General features: G+C 46.1%; 1 long non-coding RNA gene across 1 annotated transcript; it reads left to right on the top strand.

Annotated features, from left to right (window-relative positions):
• Positions 1-4284: 4284 nt before the first annotated feature.
• LOC307202800 lies at positions 4285-15534 on the top strand. The gene is made up of 3 exons (XR_013833008.1): positions 4285-7484; positions 15194-15331; positions 15448-15534. It is a non-coding gene; the product is annotated as an uncharacterized lncRNA (long non-coding RNA).
• The last annotated feature ends 12183 nt before the right edge of the window (positions 15535-27717 follow it).

Raw genomic sequence — 27717 nt, 5'->3', positions numbered from 1 at the left:
CCTGCTGCCATAGTGCCGCTGCTGTTCTCATCCTGAAGCAAAGTTCTTAACCCAAGGTACTATTTCTGGGTTAGCAGAGTCTGTAATCTGAAGCGTATGTAACCCAAAGTACCACTGTATAATATAGATTTTTTTGGACTACAGTTCCCATCATCCCTGACCACTGGTCCTGTAACTAGGGATGATGGGAGTTGTAGTCCAAAAGTAGCTGGAGACCTAAGTTTAGGAAACACTGGACTAAATAACTTTATGGTGGTAAGAGCTGCTTGACAGTGGCGCGGACTCCCTCAGAAGGTGGTGGACTCTCCTTCATTTGAGGTTTTTAAGCTGGAGGTTGGATAGCTGTTCTGTCATGGATGCTTTAGTTAAAACCCCTGCATTGCGGGGCGTTAGACTAAACAACCCCTGGTGTCTCTGCAGTTCTATGATTCAACCTGTTTGCTTCCTGCTGATTTTACCTTCCCTACAAAATTTAAGAGGGTGATCACAAGGCAGTTCAAGTTCTGGCATTTAGACAAGAGGGGAAGAAAACAGCTGGCTGGGACTGATGAAAGCTACAGCCGCAAACATCTGGCGAGCACCAGTTTGGGGGATGCTGCTGTTCAGGTATCTCTTCTTTCCTCTCTCCATCCTTGTCAGATCCAATTAAGGGATCTTTTCCTTGTGAAAATGACTGTTTGATGCCCCTTTCAGCGAAAGGCTCCTTCCCTGTGAAGAAAAGCTTTTAAAATACTTCTGACATTTATCTCAAAAGGAGATTTATTTGATTACCAAAACGTGATATATTAAACACACGCACGCACACACACACACGCACAGACACACCTCTTGGCAGATCATTATCTGGCCCAGTTCTTCCTGGGTTTTCCTTTTCTTGGCAAAACATAATAAATTAAACATGAACTGAGCTGCTAGAAGCACGCTCTCTCTCTCTCTCTGAACAAACCTCCAGCAAAAATAAAAAATGATATAATAAAGAAATACCTTTACAAGACAAGCAGTATTGTCATCCTTAGGGGGGCTGTGAGATCTAATCGCTTTGACGCAAGCCGAGCTCCAGGAGGGATATTGAAAAGGCACGGAAGAAATGTTAAGAACTTAAAAGGGGGCAAGGAGGAAGAAAGCCGAAGACTGAAGCACAGCCTGTAAACAAGTCATGGAATCATAGAACTGTGGAGTTGAAAGGGACACCCAGGAGTCATCTAGTCCAACCCCCTGCAATGCAGAAATCACAGCTCAAGTATTCCTGACCTCAGCTTAAAACCTCCAATGAATCGTCTTGTGATTGATTATGTAGGGAAAGGCTTACCTGGAACTCCCCCTCCCCCAATATTTTATTCAAGTTGGCACCCCTGGACTCCCAAGGCAGACCATGGAGCACTTTGTCCCTTGCAAGATGTGTGCATGGGTCTTGTAGTGTCGTGCTGTTCCCATTCCACAGTAATGACATCAGTGGGTTTATGGGCCTGCATAAACATCACCTGAAACAAACACCAGTCAAAGGTGAGCCTGTGGGGCTGGGTGCGTACACGGCTGACTCAATGGAGTCCTTTTTCTTGCCCTTTTTCATTATTGCCTATGGTAACAGATAACAAACCCTGTATTTATGCAAATCGCCTCCCCCAGTCCTTTCTTCTCCTCTTTAAAAGGTGGCAATAAAAATGCGGGTTGTTTTTTCCCCTTCTTCTTTTTTTTGCCCCTTCCGTTAACTGAAATCATACATTCTGTTTGCCCAGAGTTAACCATTAAGCGAGGACAATTCTGTGTACAAAACGTCTGCTCAGATGCATTTTACGCTTTAAAAAAAAACAACACCAAACCCAACGACACACAGAGAGTTAGTAAAAGTTGGGCAAATATTGGCTTTGGCAGAGTTTGCTGTTTGTATCAGGAAACTGATTGGTGTTATTGATTGACAGATGGGACCCAATGTTTAGAAAGCCGGCCGCCCCGCCCCCCTCGGATTCTCTGAGGTGTTTGGGCAAACAGGGGCCTAATGCTGGGCAAACAAAGCGATTGCAAGGAGAGCTGCCTGGGGTGTTAGCAGAGCAAACTGGAGGGCTGTGCAAACAGCTCGGAAGGAATGTGGACAACCTTCACGTAACCTTTGATGTAGCCACTGATCCTTCGCAAGGTGGAGGGGGAAAAAGTTTGAACAGGGAGCGGAATTTGAGAGGGATCAGCAAGGCAGCAAACACCCAGAGCATGCAAATGTTATCTGGGTGAGCTGGCAGTGGAGGGCTCCGTGGAATTTATCTTCCTCCAAATCCTTAAATCCACGAAGCAATAAAAATTAACTGAGGCTTCCTGAGAGGCTCCCCACCTCCCTGAGTCATCTCAGTGTTAACATAGCCACATGAGAAGAGCCTGCTGGATCAGGCCAGTGCCCCATCTAATCCATCTAGTCCAGCATCATGTTCTCACATTGGCCAACCAGGTGCCTGTTGTAAACAAAATCTACCCTTATTCCCTTCTGGGGGACACAAGAGCCCTTATAGAGTCCTTTGTAGGTTCTCCATTGGCAGGAGAAAATAACAGAGGCCAACCAGAGAATATTGAGAAGCAAAGCTGCTAGTAAGCCTGATCTTTATTGAACTGTTGCAACAGGGTGCTCCCATCACACGCAGGAGAAAGGAGGACCCAGAACAAAGGTGTGCCTGCCCTTATATAGATATTTTAAATTGCCTTCCCTGGAGCTCAAGACCACCCCTCCAACATCACACATACATCACAGAAGACCACCCCCCCACAAACATCATACCTACATCACAGAAAAGGCGGTCTACAACAGAAATTTGAATGTTGTTTTTCCTATCTGCTAGGTTATCTGATAATGCCTTATCTGATTGCCTTTCCTGGTAGTCTGGCCATTCCTTTGAGATAGTGATTACCCAATTCCTGAGACAATGGGAATGTTCCCTCACCCCCTCACTCCTTGCAGAGAAAACATTTGGTTTTTTTATATATATAAAATATTTATTATGATTTTACCAAAAAAAAAAAAACATAGATACATACCACCAAGAAAAAGAAACAAACATAGCCAAAAATACAAAAAAGATACACAGAAAAGGTCAACAAAAAATCATCAAAAAACAATAATAAAACACATAAAGAAGAAAAAATCCAACTTTTGGTCAGTCGAAACGGTTTCAGGACGGTCTTCCTGTGCTGCTCCAGACATGTGGTCCACATATCTATGTACGTGCTTGGTTGGTACATTTATGAACATTTATTATATATATTAGACCTTAAATTTTTTATTACATGCCTCGGGAAACCCAGAAGCAGAACCTGACCACAAGGGCCCTCTCACTCCCTGTGCTTTCCAGCAACTGGTATTCAGAGGCATTACTGCCTCAAATTGTGGGGGAAGAGCATAGCCACTGGATGTCCTTATTTTCATCAGAGAAATGTTGGCGGGTATGCCATCCCGGCTAGTTGCCACTGATAGCCCTCTCTTCCATGAATTTGTGCAACGTTTGTTATCGACGTCCACCATGTCACCTCTTACTTGCCTTTGGGACTCTTTCAAGGCCAAGCCAAGCTCTTTGCTAGGCCAAGAGAGGGCTGAATGAGGCTAAGTTGCAAGGGAATAAGGAATGCTCCTGGAAAGGGGGGCAGTGCTAAAACTTGGGACCTCTTCCTTCAAGAGGGCAGGGGTTCATCTCTAGTATGGGAGTTTGGTGAAAGCAACACATGAAAGGCTTGCTGTCACCTTGAACAATTTTGGGGGTTGCTCATAAATTCTGGGGACATGGGTGGCGCTGTGGTGTAAACCACTGAGCCGGGGGCTTGCAGATTGGAAGGTCGGTGGTTCGAATCCCCGCAACGGGGTGAGCTCCTGTTGTTCAGTCTCAGCTCCTGCCAACCTAGCAGTTCAAAAGCATGTCAAAGTGCAAGTAGATAAATAGGTACCACTCTGGCAGGAAGGTAAACGCCGTTTCCATGCACTACTCTGGTTTCGCCAGAAGCGGCTTAGTCATGCAGGCCACATGACCCAGAAAAACTGTCTGTGGACTAACGTCGGCTCCCTCGGCCAGTAAAGCGAGATGAGTGCCGCAACTCCAGTGTCGTTTGTAACTGGACTTAACTGTCAGGGGTCTTTTACCTTTAATAAATTCTGGGGGTTGGCTGAAAGGACACAGCACCCAAGCACCTCCACTCACCAAAGGAGCAACTCTTCCCCATCACTGCAAGGTGTTACATGAAATTGCTGCCATCCATGGTTGGAGGCAGGAATTCTTCTGAATACCAGTTGCTGGAAATGGCAAGAGGGGAGGGTGGTCTTGTGCTCAGGCCCTGCTTAAGGGCTTCCCAGCCCAGTCTTCTGGCTGGCCACGGTGAGAACAGGAGGCTGGCCTGGCCTGACCCAGCAGGTGGTTCTTACATCCTTAAGAAAAGCTACTTTCCAAATGCCACGCACTCAAATTTGAGCAGACCCTGCAGACCTGCTCCATCGGTCCCAACCCAAGGGAAGCGAGTCCAGCATGGGATGCAGCACACCAGTGGTGACAGTGAGCAGGGGGTGCACTACAGACATTAGGATTAGCTCACGTGTGCAGGAAAATTGCCAGGGGCTGTAAGCTTACAGTCCCATTTTCTGGGAAGAGAATGGCTCAGGGGTAGAGCATCTATCTGCCCTGAATGCGGAAGGCTGCAGTTTCAATCGCTGGCATCTCCATTCTCAGAAGACCTCTTAAGGCATCATACATTCTCGGTCTTCATCCTGAGCTTACAGATAGGCTGCGTTTTAAATGGAAGGGTTGCATTTTGCGCTCATGATAGCTTGCTCTTGCTAATAGCCGTATTTGCAGTGCAGAGATTAGCCGGGCCTTGTTGTGTGGATAGCAAAGTTAATCATTGTGAGGGAGGAAGAGAGGAGAGCGGGCAAAGAGCAGCTTGAGGCCAGCGCCTGGATTACCTGAAATGTCAGGGTTGCGTTTAACTAGGAAAAGCTTGATGGTCCTCTTATCCTTTCAGAAATTGCAGGGGATAAACATTGCAATGCAGATAGCGAAAGAGGTCTCCAGTGAGAATGAGGCAGATTAGTCAAGAGGTTAATATTTAAATGAATAATCGTTGAGATAGTGGATAGGTCTCCTTTTTTTTCAGGGCTAGGAGCCAGTACAAAAAGAGCCTGCTGGATCAGGCCAATGGCCCATCTAGTGGGGGGGGGAGGCTGTGACCAGATGCCTGTGGGAAGCCTGCAAGCGGGATCTGTGCACAAGAACCCTCTCCCCTCCTGTGATTCAGGAGCATTGCTGCCTCCTACTGTAGAGGCTGAGCATAGCCATTGTGGCGAGTAGCCATCAATAGCCCTCTCTTCCATGAATTTGTCTAATCCTCCTTTAAAGCCATCTAAGTTGGTGACCATCACTGCCTCCTGTGGCAGTGAGTTCCATAGTTTAATTGTGTGCTCTTCACCTCTCAAAGAGTTACTGAAATGAGGAGGGGAGGAAGGAAGGTGGTCCCTTATTGAAATCTACTAAACTAATTTCAGATTTCAGCCAAATCCCACCCTTCAAACAACAACAACAATAACGACATTACACAAATTCAATAGCTTGCAGGAGTGTTGTTAGGAAAGTGGTGCGGGATCCCTGGAGGTGGAAAATAGATCTGACCCACATGTGTGTAATTAACATAAGAAAATGTGGGTACCTGGATTCAAAAGGCAGGGCTCTGCACACTCTCTAGGGTGAGAGAGCCTCCAGCAGAGTAAAAAATCACTTTCAGAGTGGAAAATAGGTTTGCATATTCCACTTAGTCTGCTTTAAAGCTCTTGTCTCCCTCCCTTTACCCCTCTCGTAATGACCAGACCACACACTGTTAAGTAAGCTTTAAATGCTTAACTTACTAAATCCAAAGGTCTGGTTCATGAGAACACAGGTAGATTGCTCTTCTTTTGGTGCTAAAACAAGGACAGATTACAACGGGTCAAGATAATGTTTGAAGAACCAAGAATGCGATAATGGCATTGGAGGATTTTAAACAAATGTTGGACAGTTATCTGCCAAGGATTCTTTAGCTGCAATTCATTGCATTGTAGAGGAGATTGGACTGGATGAGCCTTGGGGTTCCTTCCAACTCAACTACGGTTCTCGGCTCTTAAAGACTGACAAACGTATTGTGCCGTGTGGTCTCATGTGCCAGCAGCCACTCCAGAGTGTTTTTTGGGGATGGGGCGAGATCTTTCTTAACCAACCCCTCCCACGCTGCCCCGAAGCTCCTCCTACTTAGGAGGCACAAGCCAGACAGGTTCAGGTGCCGTCGCAGCCAGTCGAGGTGGATGAGGGCATACAATATCATCACATGGCCCCATTGTCCAAATAGCATTCAAATCGAAATCATCTGATCGTAATCTGAGGGATCTGTTTATGAAACATGCCGTGGGAGATGTGTGTGCAGAGTGTGTGTGTGTGTAAGTGTAATCTGTGGAAACAGAGGCTCCATGGTAGCAGGATGCCCCCTAGACAATGAACATGGGAAAAGCGCGGTCTGCATTGTCACAGTGGATTAATAAGTGACTTATATGTACGTTGAACCATTCATCAAACCCGCCGGCCAGCCATTGTATTGACTCCAAAGCAAACAGACAGTTTACTCAACAGAACACCGTTACTCCTGTTAAGAGGGATAATGACATTTTAAGCACATAGTGTCCAGCCTTGGGCACTTTACCTTTTGACTACAGCTACTGTGGAAAGGAGCCTTTGGATTTTGCTCATATGGCTGGCAAAGACTCCCTCCCCTCTCCTGCAACGCTCTTTGGTTTGTTTGTTTATCTGCACGATATTCCTTTTTAATCCCAGTGTGGAAAAAATGGGAAACTGGTTGAAACTGAAATTCACAGATGCCAAGAACAGAAAAACAAACAAATTCAGGCACTGATTCTTAATAAGCTACATAATATATCCTATGAATCTTTTTAAGGCTGTGGTAACTGATGAAGACCCTCAAGGAACAACGGTGTAAAAACTCATTCCCTAGCCCTTAAATGTTATCAGAATTCATTATAATTCCAGATTTGAGATCACTTTCACTCATTTTTAAGGAACATTTAAATCTTGGAATTCATCCCCCTGTGCCTGCAGTTTATCCCAAGATTTGGGGATTGGGTGTCTTTGAACCCTTTTTGTCCTCAGGGCTATTATGGGAGTGATGGATGGGGGAGAAACCCAAGCCCTCCTGGATCAAGAGGGCAGCCTGTTTGCTCTCTGTCAGCAGCATGTTAAAAGCCACAGCCCCCCCCCCCCCGGAAGGCCCGTCTTGCTGATACGATGTTAAGCCAACATCCTGTCCACATATAGAATTACAGGGCACTTTATATTGGAGCAACAGAGTTCACCCTGTGTTCCCCGAGCTCAGTTTCCCAGCCGCCCATCTCCTTTTCAAAGGCACAGAGATAAATGCAGGATGCAACAGGGACTGGGAGCATTCACGCAAAAGAGGACTACGCTTGAGAAATTCTCATCGGTGAGGTACCTCACGCTTACCTTGCTTTTGAGGTGACCAAGGAAGGAGTTGTGAGGATGGGTGGGACCAAAGTTTGATGAAGTCTGCATTTAAATGAGAGGTGATCTAATCTGCCTAATTATGCAAATCAAAACACCTTCCTTCCTTCCAAGTCACAATGCTTTGAATTTTGCAACGCAGTTCTTCAGCCAAACAATGCGTAGGGAAATGCATCTACCAGAATAAAACGCATATACATATTAGTGAAAATATCAGCATGCACTATACCAGGAGAAATTGTTTTGCAAAAAATGCACGCAGTAAACAAAATTGCATACAAATCAGGAGAAATTCGTGCTAAAACGATGAATAACTTCCATGAGAACTTACCGTCTATTGGCCTGATCCAGCAGGCTATGCTTATGGAATTATGATGGGGAAGCACCAGGCATAGGGCTTGATATGTACCATTTTCCAAATGCCCAATAATAACACAATGGTACCTCGGGTTACATAGACTTCAGGTTACAGACTCCACTAACCCAGAAATATTACCTCAGGTTAAGAACTTTGCTTCAGGATGGGAACAGAAATTGCGCAGTAGGCGCATGGCGCAGCGGCAGCGGGAGGCTCCATTAGATAAAGTGGTGCTTCAGGTTAAGAACAGTTTCAGGTTAAGAACAGACCTCCGGAACGAATTAAGTACTTAACCCGAGGTACCACTTTACAGAGGTAATCTCCACTGTGATAGCAGGGCCAGGGTGGGAGAGTTCTAGAGCTCTGTCAGTTAAAGGTTCATTCTGTGCTCAGATGCATAAACTCAAAGAATTCTGCTATAAATCTGCTTAAAGATAATGTATTCGTGAGACAAGAGATGTGTGTTTGCGTGTGTGCATGAGAGAGAGAGAGAGAGAGTGGAGCTCTGAGTAGCTCTTGCCATCCCTAACCCATACAGAACAGTCCCTAACACCCAGCTGGCTGGCTGTGGACAGTGATTTCCTGATGACAGACCCTTGCCTTTGATCACTTTCCAAAATGGCCATCACAGCCTCAGAAGAAGGCCTGACTGTGGCCTTTCCCAACCCAGGTCCTTGATAATCCTCTCCATTAGGCCCTCCAATCTCCCTCGTCCTGGGTTACCCATTAGCTGCTTGTATTTCAGAGTGCTCGAGCAGGTCGGCCATTGCTCCCGGCACCTGCTGCCCAAAGAGTATTTGCAACCAATCCCTCAGGCCTCTCTCTGGTGCCATTAGCAGCGGCTTTCATGACAGCTGCGGGGAACAGGTGCTTGGCTATTATATTTAGCTGCCAAACCCAATTATGTCTGTGAAGAGAGTGGCAGCACCCTGAACACCAAAGAGGCAGGGAATAAAGACTCCCACTGCCCTGCAGAGAATCATGGAAACTGTAGTTTAAGGGTGCTGGGAATTGTAGCTCTGTGAGGGGTAAAGTACAGTCCCCAGGATCCTTGGGTGTGTGGACTTTAGACATATGGTGTGTGCACAGCCTGGGATCCTTGCAAGAAATGGTTGCTCAGTTCATACATATGGCTATTGATCAGCTATGTTTTGAGCACCAGGCAGCGTATTCTCACCTCTGCTTCTGAGATAATGTTGGCATATGCTTTCCAAGTGGCAAGGGGCCTGAGTGAAGAAGGCCCTGCCTGTCTGCAGACATGTACATGTTGTGACTCAATCCTCATCACTACTTAGCATCATCGAATTGTAGAGCTGAAGGGGGCTCAAAGGGTCATCTACTTCGCCCCCTACAATACTTGGGGGGAGAGTGCCAGCGAGCAAGCCAACAGTGAAGGGGTGAAAAGATGCCCTTCAATGAAGTCTAAGACAAGGGACTTCCTGCATTGCAGGGGGTCAGGCTAGATGACCCCTCAGATCTCTTCCAACCCTACCTTTTTACAAGTCCACGATTTCTGCCCTTCCCATCCTGCCCTATGCCACAGTTTCCAGCAAGCAAATGCCCATCTTCTAGCATTTCCTAAGCAGCCATTCCAATATCCATTTAGGGTTCTTCCTGCTGTTGGTATATTCACCCCACTCCCACTCTGTGCCTGACAGGCCAATTCTCTCACACATCATGCCCAAAGCCCCAGGGGAAGGCTAAGTTATTTTTTTCTTTTCTTGGTGGTGCTACTCACAACAGAAGCCGTCAATTGCTCATGCCCAGATCTTCTCCCGGTTTAATCTTTTGAGTGTTTGGGTTCTGCAAAGGAGTCGGAGAATTCAGCACTTAACACCTTAAGAGGAAAGAGAACTGCAGGATGGCTTTCCGCCCCCTCCATTGGAAAGTCTATTTAAGCACTTCTGGTTTAGCATCTGTGTCGGTGTTGACACCCACAGCTGAAAGATGAGATTGAGGCTGGGAAATGGAAACAAGCTGGGAGAGGGGGTCTTATTATGGGCTACCAAGCCAGACATCTTAACAGCTACTCTCTAAGAAAACATTTGCCCACCTGGCATCTTACAGATGTTTTGGACTTCATTTCCCATCAGCCCCCTTCTGTTGACATCACCGTCATAATCATTTTTAGCATTTCTATCCCACCTTCTCCTCCAAACACCTCAAGGTGGCCTCCACAGTTCAACTCTCCTCATTTAATCCCCACAACAACCCTGTGAAGTAGATCAGGCTGAGGGCCCAAGCTCACCCAGAGAGCTACATGGCCCAGTGGGAAGATTTGAACCCTGGTCTCCAACACTCTAGACACACTGCCTCTCTTTTTCAAGACCTTCCTGATGCAGCACAGTTTCGTGAGGGAGTTGAGGAAACAGTCGGCCCAATTCGGCTCAGGATGAGACGCCAGCCCGCCCACGGCACTCTATAGAAGGCACAAGGTTTGTTTTATTTATTACAGTGGTACCTCGGGTTAAGTACTTAATTCGTTCTGGAGGTCTGTTCTTAACCTGAAACTGTTCTTCACCTGAGGTACCACTTTGGCTAATGGGGCCTCCCGCTGCTGCCGCCGCGCCGCCGCCGCACGATTTCTGTTCTCATCCTGAAGCAAAGTTCTTAACCCGAGGTACTATTTCTGGGTTAGTGGAGTCTGTAACCTGAAGCGTATGTAACCTGAAGCGTATGCAACCTGAGGTACCACTGTATTATATTTATATCCCACCGTTTCTCCAAGGAGCTCAAGGCAGCGTGTACACACTTCAACCATTTATCTGCACAACAACTTTGTGAGGTAAATTAGGCACAGAATAGAATCATAGAAGCATCGATTTATAAGGGGCCTTGAGGGTCCATCTAGTCCAACCCTCTGCAGTGCAGGAATGTTTCACCCAATGTGTGGCTCAAACTCATGACACCTGGGATTAAAAGTCTCATACTCTACTGACTGGGCTAGAGACAGCATGAAGCCCAGGGTGGACTTTGTGGCTGCGAGGGGAATTTGAACCCAGGTCTCCCAGGCCCATCACACAGGTTCTCCTGCAGAGCCTGGAGGGTGCTGTATGAAGTCTAAAATGGGCATACAGTGGTACCTCAGGTTAAGTACTTAATTCGTTCCGGAGGTCCGTACTTAACCTGAAACTGTTCTTAACCTGAAGCACCACTTTAGCTAATGGGGCCTCCTGCTGCTGCCGCGCCGCTGGAGCACGATTTCTGTTCTCATCCTGAAGCAAAGTTCTTAACCTGAGGTAATATTTCTGAGTTAGCGGAGGCTGTAACCTGAAGCGTATGTAACCTGAAGCGTATGTAACCCGAGGTACCACTGTATATAGGAAGCTGCTGAGTCCTCCAGAGTCAGGCCTATCTAGCTTAGTATTGCCTGCACTGACTGGCAGAGGCTCTCCAGGGTTTCAGACGAGGGATCTCTGCCAACCCCACCTAGAAATGGCATCAGGGATTGAACCTTCTTCATACCAAGCAGATGCTCTCCCACCAAACTGCAGCCCTTCCCCGTGCTTGGCACTCAAGAACAGGGTTGTGTTGCCGATGATTTTTGTCATATTGGGAGGGAGGCTTAGGAAAGGAAGAAGAATTCCTTTTGGTTTGGTTTTGTCACTGTCTGAAATGGTTCAAATATTTCTGGGGCGCATATTCCCGCCTTCGGGAAGAGTATTTATATAAGAATGCATATTTATGAGACTGTCATAGATCAAGAATACTTTTTTTTTTTTATAGGGAGATGCAATTATCTTCTAAAAGTTTAGCTTTATTTTCATGCTAATGAACACGTCGGGTTTTCTTCTTCTTCTTTTTCTTTTCCAAGACAGCTAATTGGCTTTGTGCTTTATCCGCCAGCCTTGGCTGCCTCATTAAGGGCGCCTCAATTTGCACGTAAGCAAATTCAAAAGGAAGCTTCTTTGCTTCAGGTGGATGTGTGTGTGCTCACTTCCAAGGGACGGGGGCACACACACACACACACACACACACACACACACCAGTAAAAATATAATGCTTCCCAAGCACTTCCCACCCCTCTGAAAAGCAAATTATTTTTGAAGGAGCTCACAGGAACCTCTCACTGCCAACCAGAAGATGTAAGTGAAGCAGACTCATTAACACACACTAGAAACCCAACCAGAGGCCATAGGAGAGCCAGTGGTGGTGTAGTGGTTAGATTGGTTAGTATGAAATGGGGGAGAGGCGGACCATTAGAGGTGGTGTCACAACACCTGGGTCCTCTGCAGTTTCAGAACCATCTTCAAAGGCAGCCCTACATATAACGCCTAGAGCCAAGGCCCAACAGTTAATCTGCCAAGACTGAATTCTGCCTAGGCTCTGTGGGTCAGGTCTCCGAAATCTGCCCATCATTCTCGCTGCAGCCTCCTGGCAGAATTGATGAGAGCCAGTGTGGCATAGTGGTTAGAGAGTCGAACGGGGACCTCGGAGACCAGGGTTCAAATCCCCACTTGGCCCTGAAGCTCATTGGGTGACCCTTGGACCAGTCACTGCCTCTCAGCCTAACCTCCCTCGCAGGGTTACTGTGGGGATTGAATGAGGAGGGGAAGAACCAAAGGTGGGGTAGAAATGCGAAGAAGAAGAAGAAGAAGAAGAAGAAGAAGAAGAAGAAGAAGAAGAAGAAGTCTTCATTGCCTTGGAGGATCAAGGTCACATGGAGATATTCCACTGAGCTTTCATCTCCAAAGGTCTCTGCCTGTGCAGAATTTTTCAAAAAGAGACAGGCTTGCTTTGCCATGAACTAGGGTTGCCATATTTCAAAAAGTAAAATTCCTGAACTTTTTTTTAAGAAGCCCCCAAAATTGTTTTGCTTCCTTGGGGAAACCTAACCCCAAAAATAGTGATTTAAAGCTTTTTGAGCTGTTTCCACTGCTTTTTCCATCACTTTGCCATACATCCGGATTTCCCCTGACATTTTGCCGATTCAGCAAAATTCCCAATGCCATTTTTACACCCAAAACCCAGGTCAGGTCAGGAAAAGCCTACATGAACATAATTTCCTACAGAGAAGAAAAAACAAGTGGGTTGTCACAGTCTTTCCTCACTGGCTCTTCAGGAACAAGCTGCCGTATACCGAGCCAGACCATTGGTCAGTACTGTTCCACACTGACTGGGCATTAGCTCTCCAGTGGGTCCTCCCCAGTCCTACCTGGTGATGCCATCAGAGATTCACCTTGGGACCTTCTTATACTGGTACATGCCATCCCAATCTCTGAGTGGTGAGAGAACCCAGGGGTTCCAGGCACTTACCCTGGCTCAGTTTCCTTGGAATGAGGTGACTGTTATGTACTGAAGTTCCCACCCTGAGCCAGCAGGGGGATACTGTAGATAGTTTTCACTCAGGTCCACATATATAAATAAGGGATTGAAAGTGATGTTCAGCGATTGGATAGTTACAGAAAGTGGTTACTGTTGCATTCTAGTGGAGCTCTATATAAGCAGGCTGGCTGAACCCTTCAGTTCAGTTCTGTTCTGGCCTGTGAATAAACAAGAGCTGTTTGAAGAATCGCTGTGTCGTCTGATATGTTCACCCACAACTTAACAGAGACTGTGGTGTCTTTAGGATATATGATTTTACTTACTCATATATACAACTTGAGAAGAAGCTGGAAGGGCTCATAGCACTAACACCCCCCCCCCCCGCAGAACTTGCTTCTCTATTAGTTGCGGCGTAGGAGCACAGAGCAAGCAGGTCTCTACGGCTCCAGCTTCCAAGCCGTCTTCCAGCGCATACGCATCTACTCTGGCTCTTGTTCTTCTACCTAGAAGCTAGGTGAGAGGGGTAGAGGAAAGCCCACCCTTTTGCCTGAAGGGCATCATCACTCAGTTACAGCTCTCACAGCCTAGCTAATTCTTTTGGGATGTTGATGAGGACACTTATATGGCCAGCTCAGGTCACTGCCTTACAAAGAATCTGACTAGTTCAAACAATAGAATCCTCAGTTAAATCCTAACCCTCACTGGGTACAGGACCCCAAGAATTGGAAGGGGGCTTGGGGCATCATCCAGACTGAGCTCTCAAACCCACAACAGTATAAAATGAGATTTTCATCTGCTGAGCTACCTGGGCTTCCCCCCACCTCTTTGCCTCTCATTCCAAGAGCAGTGCAATTTGAAATCTGTCCTGATTCTCGCAGAGGCTCAGCCGGTATTCTGTAGGCAGCCCAGCTAAAAACAAATACAAATCCCAGCAACTTCAATTACATATCAATTTGATTTTCCAGTGGGCCCGTCCGTAGGAAATGTTCTCAATCAAGGAACAAATTCAGATTGTAATAAAATATTATACAAATATTTACCTCAGCTCTGCCTTGACTTTAAAAAGAGGTTTGATTATTATTATCCGTGGCTCTGGCTGCCAAAGTAGTTAGCTGGCAATGCTTGTGAAAACGAGAGAAAGAGAATCACATTTTCCTCTTGCCTCTATTCCTCGCTGAACAATTTGGTTGTTTATTTTTCCCAGGCCTAGCCCAGATTCCGTCATTTCCTCCTGTCTAAAAAATCCCATATGTGCCCTGATTGTTCAGACATAAAGGTGAAGGAGGCAGAGAGAGGGGGGGGGACAAATTTATCAAAATTAAATAAGATCAAGAAAGTAGGATGGAAGCGGGGCGGGGGGGGGAGGGAAAGAAGATTGGTTCGAAGCCACAAGGCCTCGCAAAGAATTTATTAGATGTGTTGGGTGGTAGGGCTTTGTGCCAGCTAAATTTCATATTGCTTTGCATCCAACGAAACCGTCTAGTTACACAGAATGAATATTTAATTGTGCGTGGATCAAGATGCTTTCTCCAAGGTAATTAAAGGCAGGCTTGGCTTATGCCTTGGAATTGCAGCCATCCCCGTGACCTGCTGGGTAAAGTTACCTCCCAGACTTCTTGCAAGCATTACCTGGTCGCACCATGTTATCGGTGAGGATGGAAGCAGATGCACAAACCCTCGGCCTCATATTTTATTTTAAACTGCAAGGAGGACTGCCAGACTCTTACCATGCCTCATACAGCATCGCCCTTTTAAGCCAGTGCAGTGTCATGGTTAGAGTGTTGAACTAGATCGGTGGTTTGCAAACTTATTTTGAGCCCTGCCTCCTGCCTGGGTTCCATAAGCTTATCTCCAGTTCTACCTACCCTATAAAAAGAAGAGAGGCTTTCATGAGGACATTTTGATGGTCATGTAAGATAGCAAAAGCTTTCTGGGGGGAAAATGTTGAAGATAACTTTTGTTTTAACCCCCCCCCCAGAAGCTTTTCTTTTAGGTATAATGGTGGAAAAATACCCAAAGAAAAGAAAATAATAATTTGTGTACGCTACTACAGCTGCTCGAATGATTTATGCCGAGAGATGGAAAGAAGAAACAGTTCCAACGAAGGAGGAGTGGCAATCAAAACTGATGGAGTATGCAGAAATGGCGAAGCTTACTGGAAGAATAAGAAACCAAGGACTCAGATACATTAGTAAGAAAAAAAACCGTGTTTTAAATGTGTTATATGCAATTTTACATAGCATTTTTTTCTTGTGTTATAACGATTTTATTTCTGACTTATTTATAGCATTTTCCCCCTGTTTGTAGATCCACTCCAAGAAGAGATACTTTTTAAAACAGAATGGGGAAAAATTATTGACTATTTGAAGAAGTACTGTACACAACTTAAAACATTAGCGGGAAGTCGAGGGAAATGCAGATTGGTTATGTTAAGACTTTGCTTTTTCGTTAAAATATTTGCAAAATGAGAAAATAAAAATTAAAAAAAAATCATGGGGACGTTTTGAAAAAAGCAAACTAATGGGGAAATGTGGCAACCGGAACGTAATATTGGAAAATGGTGTTGTGGTTGCCCTTCTTCTGATAGGAAATGCTCTGCGGGTGGGAGGGACCAAAAATGGGGGGTCAAGGGGGGGTCAGTTGTGGGGAGTGAGAAATGTCCCTATTTTCGTCTGTGAAATGTTGGAAGGTATGTCCACCTCCTTTTTGCCTCTGGCCTCGCCTAGCTCTGGAATGCAGTCCTTGGGCTGGAAAAAGATTCCCTGCCCCTACTCTCTACCACCAGTGGTTCCCAAAAGGGGTGTTGGGATTACCTAGTGGGCGGGCATCAGCTATAATTAAACTTTTCATTGGGTCCGCCTTGCTACTGCATAGGCTAGCCTTCCTTGACCTGGTGCTCTCCAGATGTTTTGGTCTACATCTCCTTTCTGTGTTCCAACACTGGCAGCAACTCTAGCTCTCCCGGGTTCCAGGCAAGGGGCATTCCTAGCCCCCACTTGGAAATGCCAGGGATGGAGTAAGGGACCTTCCACAGGCAAAGTGCAACTTTAATGAAGTTGCCCTGGCTCTCCTCCCGCCCATTATTCAAAAAACGAGGCTGAGAAAAACATTGCTGTTGTCAGCACTAAGGTCAAACAGATTACAGGGTGCTCAGCGGAAAGCTATGATCTGAAGGCAAAGTCTGTACAGTACCACGGACCCTGTTATCTCCTGGAAGGGTTCGTGTTAACTCCGGTCACATAGTATAATTAAGATATGAATTCTGATTTCTGAGCCATGCAGCCTTTTCAAGGTCAAAAAACAAGTCCAGACGCAAGCATTATCTCGGCACTATACAGCTGATTGCTTCATCTACATATGAAATGAAACATAATTAATATTTGACATGCACAGTCAGTTGCTAAACATCCCCCCCATGCACTCCCCAACTCCTCTCTATTAATCTGTTAGTTGCATCAAGCATGTTTCACCTGATAATAAACTGCCAAAGTCTCAAATCTCCAGTGAGATAAAACTCTCATCAGCAAGACCAGAAGGCAAAAAAGTCTAACTGGGTGTCGGTGCCCCACCTTGCAGCAAGTTTGGGGAAACAATAATTTTCACTTAAACTGAGTGCCGAACGAGCAGCGCTAGGATATGTCACGGAAGAATGCTTGCCAAGAGGACAAGGGATCCAATGTGAGCTCACAGATGCCCCAAACTGAGAAGAAAGCCTCAATAGTGTACAGTGGTACCTCGGGTTACATATGCTTCCAGTTACAGACTCTGCTAACCCAGAAATAGTACTTCAGGTTAAGAACGTTGCTTCAGGATGAGAACAGAAATCACGTAGCAGCAGCATGGCAGCAGCGGGAGGCCCCATTAGCTAAAGTGGTGCTTCAGGTTGAGAACGGTTTCAGGTTAAGAACGGACCTCCGGAACGAATTAAGTTCTTAACCCGAGGTACCACTGTATTGTTTTTAAAAGGGGCAATCTTGGTGCTGATTGGCCTGGCCTCAGAAATCCTAGTTCTGTAAAGGTCTCAGGACCCATGAAACCTCAGGCTCCAGGCCTCTGCCCTTTAGCTGGTCCCTACAATCACAGAGGGACGCGGGTAGCGCTGTGGTCTAAACCACTGAGCCTCTTGGGTTTGCCGATCAGAAGGTTGACAGTTCGAATCCCCATGACAGGGTGAGCTCCCGTTACTCAGTCCCAGCTCCTGCCAACCTAGCAGTTCAAAAGCATGTCAAAGTGCAAGTAGATAAATAGGTACCGCCCTGGTGGGAAGGTAAATGGCGTTTCCGTGCGCTGCTCTGGTTTCGGTTTTCCGTTGTGGCAGAAGCGGCTTAGTCATACTGGCCACATGACCCGGAAAAACTGTCTGCGGAAAAACGCCGGCTCCCTCGGCCTGTAAAGCGAGATGAGCGCCACAACCCCAGAGTTGTCTGTGACTGGACTTAACTGTCAGGGGACCTTTACCTTTACCTTTTTTTTTACAATCACAGAATGATAGAATTGTAGAGATAGAAGGGAACCACAGGGTCATCCAGTCCAACCCCTTGCAATGCAGGAATCACAGCTAAACAAGTCCAACTTGCAGGACTGTAAGTAATGGCAAAGTCACCGTAAGGAGATCTTCATTAGAGGTTTTGCCCGGCAAGTATGCCTGAGTGTTACGGAAGGGGGGGGCATGTCTTCTTCACCTTCTTCGCTACAATATATTTGCTCAATTTCTCTAGGACTCCATCACCCCTCCCCTGTCCTCCATAATCCCTCAAGGTGTCAAGACCCTAATCCTGTCAAATCGCTCTGATCAGCCTTTCCTCCAGGCAATGTCAGGTGGCAGACTGGACCATTGTCTTCTCATCACCGGTACTCAGGAAGTGTTTATCTGCGCATATCTCCGACTCTGCATATTCCCCCCTCCCTCCTCCATATGTTAATCTGTGTAACCCAACCTCCCTTTAATATATTCATGATGTAATCTGTGTAACCAAACCTCTCTTTAATGTATTCATGACGTGTTTTGCACGGTATTCTGGAACATGGAGGGAGTTTCAAAGACTCATGTCACCCCTTTCTCACGGTTCAATCTCGCCTTGAACCTGTTGCGCAATAAACTTGGATCTTCTGCAGTTTGCTCCTGTCTACGGCTGAGCTCATTTTCCTCCGCAGGGACCCACGGACTTAGTCCGATGAGCTGGGTGGCAGAGCAGCCTCACACTCAGATTTTGCCGTAACAGTTGGCGCCCGAACGTGGGGCATGCGGTTCTCCCGCGTTGCTGACCGGGGGCCCCGAAATCTTCAGCCGGCACCAGGCCATTTTGCCTGGGAAGATCCTTTGGACCCCCGGCCATCTTCCGGGCAGTAATCGAAAGCCCCAGGAGTTCAGCCGGGGAGCAAAGAGGGATCCAGCCGGCTTATTCATCGATCCCGGGATCATCATAGAAGACGCGTGAGTATAAGGAAAAGGAAAATCCAGTGCACTGGTGGGAAAGGGGTGGAAATCTCCTGGCAACTGAATTCTCTGCCCTCCTCTCTATCGCTCCTTCTCACCTGTCTCTTGGTCCAATTGGTGAGAGAGACCGTGGACTGCTGCTCGACCCGAAAGGGGGGTTCTGAGCTCTATCTCTTTCTCTAAAACCTCTCCAGCCAGCCGCACCAATTGGGAGTCTGAAAGTAAGACGGAGAGACCCGACTTGAAAAACAGCCGACTCTCCGCAACGGACGTCCCAGTTGAAAGCAAGGGGTTGGAGTTCTTCTTCCGAACTTCCCGAGCGTCCTCACCGAGGGGGCAGGAAGGGGTCTGGCTTTCTATCCAATCCCAGCCGCACTGGTCGGTGCCACGTAACACGTTTATCGTGCGTGAGCCCGCTTCCAAAAGCAAGGGGGATTTTCGGTTCAAAACTCTATCCAGGGATCACCCGATCTGGCACCGCATGGCGCGGGCGTTCAGTAGGGCCCCTTTTCCTGAGATTGTGACGATAGGTAGGAGGTTGCCAGGAGGGATAGCCCATGAGGAATTGGGCAGGATCGGCAGAGTGGAAAAGGACCCCAGGTTATTAAATAGGAAAAAGGAAAGGAATAGAAAAGAAACCGAGTGGGTAGAGCTCGTTAAACTGTTAGGAAGTTGCCAAGCAACAAGGAAAAGGAAAAACCCTAAATAGCCCCCTGTACAAGTTACCCAAATCCTAATCAACCCCTCTCTTTCTCCCTTCTCTATCCCCCCCAAAAGAAAACAACAACAAAAAGCAACAACAACAACGCATGCATATATAAAGGGGTACCCAGTCAACTAAGCTTTGTGAGCCCTGCCAGTTTGATTAACTGGTGGTGTTTGAAGAGGCAAGGAGGCTCTTAAAACCATGTGGGACCTTCCTACTAATTTCACTTAATGAAGCTAAAGGAAGTGCCCAACTCCTTGCAATAACCAACTAAAGGATGAGAATATATATGTTTACATGTTGTCTGTTATGTGTGTTGTGTGTTAATACATATATGAGAATATATGTTAAGGCAAAATCTTATGTCTGTTATGTGTGTTGTCTGTTCCTTCTGTCTCTGACAGACTGCCTTTCTTAAGCGCGCATAGTTTAAACTGCAAGCTTGCTTCAAAATTTAAATCTAAGGAAGCCATGCTGGACCTTATCAGTCCTAAATAAGACAAAATGAGAATGAAGGGTGCAAATGTTTACCCCACCTCTTGCTTTATTTGAGTGGTTATATCAACTGAAATAACCCTATGCTTATAAAATATTCTCTCCCAGATTCTCTTCCTATCTTATCTTAGGAAAACTGTTCTTCCTTTAGAGGGTTCTGTATAAAGCTGGGTACTTTTATTTTCCTCTTCCCTAGTACATGATAGGAGCATTGATTGTGCTCTCTTCCCCAGTAGTGCCTGTGTACATAAGTATGTGTGTGTAGTACAAATCTTGCTGTGAAATCTTGCTGTGAACCCTATATTTTGGAGGGTTGGACTAGATGACCCCAGGGTCCCTTTCAACTCTCCCAATTTGTGGCTGTGTGGAAGGACATGTGTCCGCAAGCATTGCAGGGTAATTCTTAAATTCTGGTGTGGTGATGGAGTTGAAATTCAGCCTAGCTTTGCTCTTTAGTTTTAAAAGGTGAGAGGTGAAGCTGTGATGTTTTGAAGCACAACTGGTAATATCAAGCATTTGAGTGATTACAGTGTTTATCATTTTGTCTACTATTTAAAAATCAAAGTCAATTCAAAGTTTAAACACATACAAATACATATGGGCCTTGACCAATCCTGTAAATAAAGGGGCAGGAAAAATTTTGTCTGCAAATGGTAAGGCCGAAATAACTTAGAATGTTAAAAAAAATCCTATGAATTCTGACTCTCTGGCCATTTTTCCCATATATAAGGGCGTGGCATTGTTCCGCGAATGGCCAGAGGGATATTAGCCCTTTCCTGTACATAAAGGAAGCAGTCGCTTTGCTTGGGCTGAAATTGCTAGCTTTTGTTGGTGAATACTTCAATTGCTGAATTTCTCTTTTTTGTTTTAAATCTAACCCTCTTTTAAAATCTACTCCTGTCTACGGCTGAGCTCATTTTCCTCCGCAGGGACCCACGGACTTAGTCCGATGAGCTGGGTGGCAGAGCAGCCTCGCACTCAGATTTTGCCTTAACACTGAGAGAAAGCAAGGAAGAGAAAAATGTCCAAGCTCCAGAACACATTTGGTTTTCTTAAAAGATTTTTCTGGCTGTGTAACACTCAAACCATGTTGGAGCTGAAAATACAAAATTTCCTTGTATCAGATATTGTGCAGGAATGTACAATATAAAAATTAGTTAATGGATGGATGATAAAAGAAATGACATTTCCACATCAGGAGGTGATCATGCAAATAAAGCTGGAGAAGATCTCAGTGAGATGAGAACAAGGGACAAGGAAGGAAAAAGGGAAACTGAGTAATTATTATTGTTGCCTATTACAATTAATTCTTGCCTGCCTTCAAAGATATGAATCCTTCCAATGTGGCTTGCAATTAACCTAAAGTACATTAAAAACAAACAAACCCACAACAAACTGAAACAGTGTGCGCTGGGTCCTGAGAGACCAGGGTTCAAATCCCCACTTGGCCATGAAGCTCACTGGCTGACCTTGGGCCAGTCACTGCATCTCAGTCTAACCTACCTCACAGGGCTGTTGTGAGGATTAAATGAGGAGAGGTGAACCACGTATACCAGCTTGGGCTCCTTGGAGGAAAAGGTGGAATAGACACACAATGAAATAAATAAACAATAAATATCAGCACATTGCCAGGATCCTTGCAAAGACACGCCAACTTTTGTGCTTGGCCAAATCACAGGCGCTCCCTTGGTGAACTCTGATCTGGAGGCATCAATGCCCTCATTTGCTCCTCCCCTTCAAGGAAGCAGGGCCAAAAGAAACCACTGTGAGAACTATCCACAAACACACATTTGAAAAACCACACTGACATCTTCTGGTGCAGAAGTGTATGAACTGCATGAAGGGAGCTAAAGAGGCAAGATGTGTAAAGCCCTAGATGGCCTTGGCCCAGTTTACCTGAAGGAGTGTCTCCACCCCCATCGTTCAGACTGGACACTGAGGTCCAGCGCCGAGGGCCTTCTGGCAGTTCCTGGTGTTTTTAATATTCTGTTGGGAGCCACCCAGAGTGGCTGGGGAAGCCCAGCCAGATGGGTGGTGTATAAATTATAGATTATTATTAATTATTATTATTGTATATCATCATCATCATCAACATCACAGAGGGGACACCAGGTGTGGATGGATCTGTTAATTCTATTCCCCGTTTTCCAATTTTAAATTCAGGTTGGCACATTCAGTTCGCTTTCCTCCTCCCCAGAATGTCCTCATGAAAGCCTCTCTTCTCCTCACCTGCTGGCACAGACAACATTCAGGGTCCTCCAGGGCAAAGGGGAAGAGTGTGGAATTGGGGTGAGATCCAGCTGCAGGCTATGGGGTTGCTGGGCGGGTGGGGAGGCAAGGAAGGAAGTCTCTTCAACAGGGTCTGGAGTAGCTCTGCAGAATCCATCTACCTCCCCTTCAGATGATGTCCCACCAGAGCCATGGTTGAGGTTGACTGATTAATCTGGTTTTCCCAGTAGTGATGTATGGAAGTGAGAGCTGGACCATAAAGAAGGCTGATCGCCGAAGAATTGATGCTTTTGAATTATGGTGCTGGAGGAGACTCTTGAGAGTCCCATGGACTGCAAGAAGATCAAACCTCTCCATTCTGAAGGAAATCAGCCCTGAGTGCTCACTGGAAGGACAGATTGTGAAGCTGAGGCTCCAGTACTTTGGCCACCTCATGAGAAGAGAAGACTCCCTGGAGAAGACCCTGATGTTGGGAAAGATGGAGGGCACAAGGAGAAGGGGGCGACAGAGGACGAGATGGTTGGATAGTGTTTTCGAGGTTACCAGCATGAGTCTGACCAAGCTGCGGGGGGCAGTGGAGGACAGGAGTGCCTGGCGTTCTCTGGTCCATGGGGTCACGAAGAGTCAGACACGACTAAACGACTAAACAACAACAACAGTGTGCACTGGAAGGTGTTCTCCAAGGCTTCAGGGTTTGCTTGTCCTTTCAATGGACTGACCGCCTCCTGAAGGATATCTGATGGCAACCAGCTTGGATGACTTAGAAAAATTGTACCAATGCACCAAGGACAAGGTTGTCAGTGACTACTAAGCCGTGGTGGTGGTGGAGGCAGCTGAAATTGCAAGTGGGGAGAGTGCTACCACTGGTACATGTAAGAACATAAGGAGAGCCTGCTGGATGAAGCCCAAGGCCCACCTAGTTCTCACAGTGGCCAACCAGAGGCCTGTGGGAAACATGCAAGCAGGATTCAAGCACAAGAACAATCTTCCTTTCTCTGGTTTCCAACAACTGTATTTGGAAGTATTGCTACCTCTGACGGTGGAGGCAGAGCACAGCCATCATGGCTAGTAGCCATTGATAGTCCTCTCCTCCATGGATTCGTCTAATCCTCTTATAAAGCCATCCAGGTTGGTGGTGGTCATCACTGCCTCCTGCAGAAGTGAGTTCCATAGCTAATAATGTTAATAATAATTTTCTTGTACCCTGCCAATCAGACTGGATTGCCCCCAGCCACTCTGGGGGGCTTCCCACAGACTATAAAGGAACTCAACAAAACATCAAACATTGAAAGCTTCCCCAAACTAAGCATTGCTTGCAATGGAAGTGCAGTTGTTTGGAATTGCTAATAATAATAATAATAATAATAATAATAATAATTTATTTATACCCCACCCTTCCCAGTTCAAAAACCAGGCTCAGGGTGGCTAACAACACTTTAAAACACTTAATTATAAAAGCAGCATAAAATACAGTATAAAAACATGAATAACAATAAAATCAGTTTGATAATCCCCAGGGCTAGCTGGCTGAATTGGTCCTACTTGGGCCAGTGAGGAGGCCAGGGGAGAATTAGCTGTGGGGTCTCAGAGCAGGTGATCTTCATAAAAGGGGAGGGGGAGGGAAGAGAAGAGAAGAGAAGAGAAGAGAAGAGAAGAGAAGAGAAGAGAAGGGAAATAAAAGATCAGGCTGAATTCAAATTAAAGGCCAGGTGGAATAGCTCTGTCTTACAGGCCAGACGGAAGGAGGTTAAATCCTGAAGGGCCCTAGTCTCATGGGACAGAGCATTCCACCAGGTCAGAGCCATCACTGAAAAGGCCCTGGCCCTGGTGGAGGATAGTCTGACTTCCTTAGGGCCCGGGACCTCTAAACTATGGTTATTCATGGACCTTAAGGTCCTCTGCGGGGCACACCAGGAGAGGTGGTCCCATAGATAGGGAGGGTGATGCCACCATAATGTCCTGGTGGTTGGCCACGGTGAAAATAAAGTACTGAACTAGATGGGCCCCCTTTGGTATGATCCAGAAGCCAGTGTCTTCTGATGCCCTTGTCCTCTCTGATCCAGTTGAGTTGCTGTAAACTGGGCATATCCTGCCCGGCAAGGGGCTTTAGGCAAAAAGTACTTCTGGATGTGGGTTTAGGAGTCCCCAATGTTGCCGCCCCAGATTCCTTCTTCTTCTCTCTGACCCTTCATGCCAGGAGACGAAGCCAACACTCTTGCCTACACTCAGGCTATTTGACAGGGCGGATAAGTAGATTATTTAATCAAACCAACGAGGCATCGTTTATTTTCACATCACAATGAGCAAAATGACTTTTTTATTCCCATTTTCCGTATCAACACAGCAGACTCGGGCAATAAAAGCTAAGCTCTAATTAACAGCTTGTGTGACTGTTGCTGGCAGGCGTCGCAAGCAACTCGGCAACAAAGCAAACACATTTGCTATAAACGGCTCGGATTGCGGGGAGACCGAGGTGGCGGAGGAAACCCCAAGCACAGCCAAGCGGCCACCCTGCGTCCTTTTGACACTGCTGCAGGAGAGGGAAGGTGGGGGTGGCTGAGCCATTTTGACCATGGGAAGAGGTCCAGTCGTGGCCGACTCTGGGGTTGCAGTTTTCATCTCACGCTACTGGCCGAGGGAGCCGGCGTACAGCTTCTGGGTCATGTGGCCAGCATGACTAAGCCACTTCTGGCAGACCAGAGCAGCTCACGGAAACACCGTTTACCTTCCCGCCAGAGCGGTACCTATTTATCTACTTGCACTTTGATGTGCTTTCAAACTGCTAGGTTGGCAGGAGTAGGGACCGAGCAACGGGAGCTCACCCCGTCGTGGGGATTCGAACCGCCGACCTTCTGATCGGCAAGTCCTAGGCTCTGCAGTTTAACCCACAGCGCCACCCCCATAGCCTCCATCAAACAAGAGCAACGGTTCAGAAGAGTCTCTGCATCTGCACTGAGCCAGAAGCACATTGGTGGATGGCAGGCTAGGGATGAAATGTGGGCTACCAAAATTGTGTTGTGGTGTACAGGGATGGCCACCACAGAGGAGAGCCAATGGCCTGTGCAAGGGGGAGTTAGTAGTGGGCAACAGCCATAGCTCAGTGGAAAAGCATCTACCTTGCAAGCAGAAGATCCCAGGTTCAGTTCCTGGTATTTCCAGGTAGGGATGGGAGGGAACCCAATCTGAAATGCTGGAGAGCTGCTGCCAGTCAGTGTAGACAATACTGAGCTAGATGGACCAGTGTTCCCGGGTAATTCCTGGTCCCCTAGCAGGCAGAAAGGCAAGGTAAAGGACAGCTTTGGGGAAGAAGGTTGAGGTTCAAGACCATGGGTAGAACTCCTGCAGCTGTAGACCAAGTGTCCGAGTTGCTTGGAGAAATGGGCTGAGATTTATATGTTGTTTTAAATTATTTTTAATATTATTTTTAATGCTGTGACCTGCCCTGGGACCTTAGAGTGCAGGGTGGGAAATCAACCAACCAACCAATAAATGTAAGGCTAGGTGGGTGCCATGGAGAGACCCCATCCCTGAGTGCTGCCTCCTGACCAGTGAAAGGGCCAGTGCCTTCTTCTGAAGTCAGCTGCTGGAAATTGTGGGGGGGAGAAGGCTCTTCTGCTCTGACTTTGCTTGAGGGTTTCTCATGAGCACCTGGTTTTATAGCCCTCCGATACAACTCAATCAATTAATTTCTCAAGACTCTGCTGAGACAACTGCAGCTTCTGCTGCAGGCGTGCTATCCATGGTCCTGGATGCTGGTCTAGATGGGCTGTTCTTACGTTCAGTGTAGCAGGGTTGTCAGGTGTGTGGACCCCTCCTCAGGGCTCTTTTGAAGAGTCCGTGGACCATCCATCAGAGTCTGGTGGCAGAGGTGTCTCCTTGGGGCTCAGGGGACATAAGGCAGATTCGTAGTGCTCACAGACCCACACAGAATGATACGAGGTCTGGAAACCAAGCCTTATGAGGAACAGTTGAGGGAATTGGGCATGTTGAGCCTGCAGAAGAGAAGAGTTGAGAGGATATATGGAAGCCACCTTCAAATATTTGAAGGGCTATCATTTGGAGATGGAGCAAGCTTGTGTTTTGCTGCTCCCGTGGGGAGGACTTGACCAAGTGACAAATAAGGAGATTCCAACTAAACAAGAGGAATCACCAGGCAGAGGACCTTATCAGTAGTGGCGCCCACCATGTGGAATGCCCTCCCATCAGATGTTAAGGAGCTGAGTAATTATATAACATTTAGGAAACATCTGAAGACAGCCATGTATAGGGAAGTTCTTTAAGGTTTAATGTTTTACAATGTTTTTATATATGCTGGAAGTTTCCCAGAGTGGCTGGGGCAACCCAGTCAGATGGGCAGGGTACAAATTAATTAATCAATTAATAATAATAATAATTACAACATAATGAATTGGAGGTTCCCATATTACCTAGACAGTGTGAGTATGTTTTCGCTTCTGTAAGAAAGGTGTTAATGGATTTTAAATGCCATCTTAAACAACAAAAATAATATTTATAATTTATTGAACTTTGTATAGAAAGGGACTATCTATGACAACATGTTATTGGATACTTCTTTGCAACATATGTTCATGCAATGTGCAAAGCTTATGAAGCTTTGGGGGAACCTACTAGATTGTATAAATATTACTTTGGGGGAAAGCTAATATTGTCAGAGGATATTATTTTAAATTATCTACCTACAACATGGCATTTGACAACTGGTAAGCATAAATGTATTATTTGCATCCTCACTACAGCTAAAAGTCTGATATTGATCCACTGAAAAGATAAATATATGGCCCCCTTTAATCAATGGATAGAGGACATGGCAACTCTTGCAATTTATGAATGGATAGCTTATAGACTGCGTATGGACAAATATATTTGAAAAACATTTATAAAACGCACTGTAAACTATAAATAATTGCATATGTATTAGAACAATAATTTCATATATATACCATTGTATCAGATACTTCTAGAATTACAGTTGTTTGTTTGTTTCCAATGCACTATTTGTTCCTTTTGATTTGTTCCCCTCTTTATTTTGTTTAACTGAAATATTTTCAATAAAATATTAACAATAAAAAAGGAATAACTTTCTGACGGTGAGAGCAGTAGAACAGACTTTCTCCCCTGGAGGTCTTGAAACAGTGGTTGGATCTGTCTGCGATTCTTTAGCACTGCAGGGGGTTGGACCAGTTGACCCTCTGGTTTAACAATTCTATAATTCCATAATTATATGAGCTGCAGGTTCCAGAAGAACCCACTTCCAAGGAGTCCTGGTCCAGAGCCATGACAAATTACCTGCAATAATTTAACCAGGAGTGAATTTGCCCCTCAAAAAACACCGGTGCAGAAAGAGCCTTGGAAGACAGGCAAGGAAGGCAAAGAAGGCTTTTAACAGGAAATATGGTGTTCCAATCTCCGTGACTTGCTACCACTTCCTCACTTAATAAATTCCAAGGCAGCCAACGAACACACCCCTGGCAGGGCAAACATGAAGGACAAAGTAGAGGAGAGTTACTCTGTTATTGGAAAGTGTTTGATTTCAGGCCTTGTCCAATTCTCCCTACCCCTCTCCGAAACATGCAATCTTTGTTTTCAAAGCACTTAGCTGCTGTCTGCATGAACAAGAGAACAAAACGGAGGTGTTAGCAGAGTCAATATTTTCACAGGCAGGGACAAAGGTCCAGGGAGCTCTGGTGAA

The sequence above is a fragment of the Podarcis cretensis genome (genome assembly GCF_951804945.1).
Source record: "Podarcis cretensis genome assembly, chromosome: 14".
NCBI lineage: Eukaryota > Metazoa > Chordata > Lepidosauria > Squamata > Lacertidae > Podarcis > Podarcis cretensis.
This window is presented reverse-complemented; position numbering and strand designations above follow the sequence as displayed.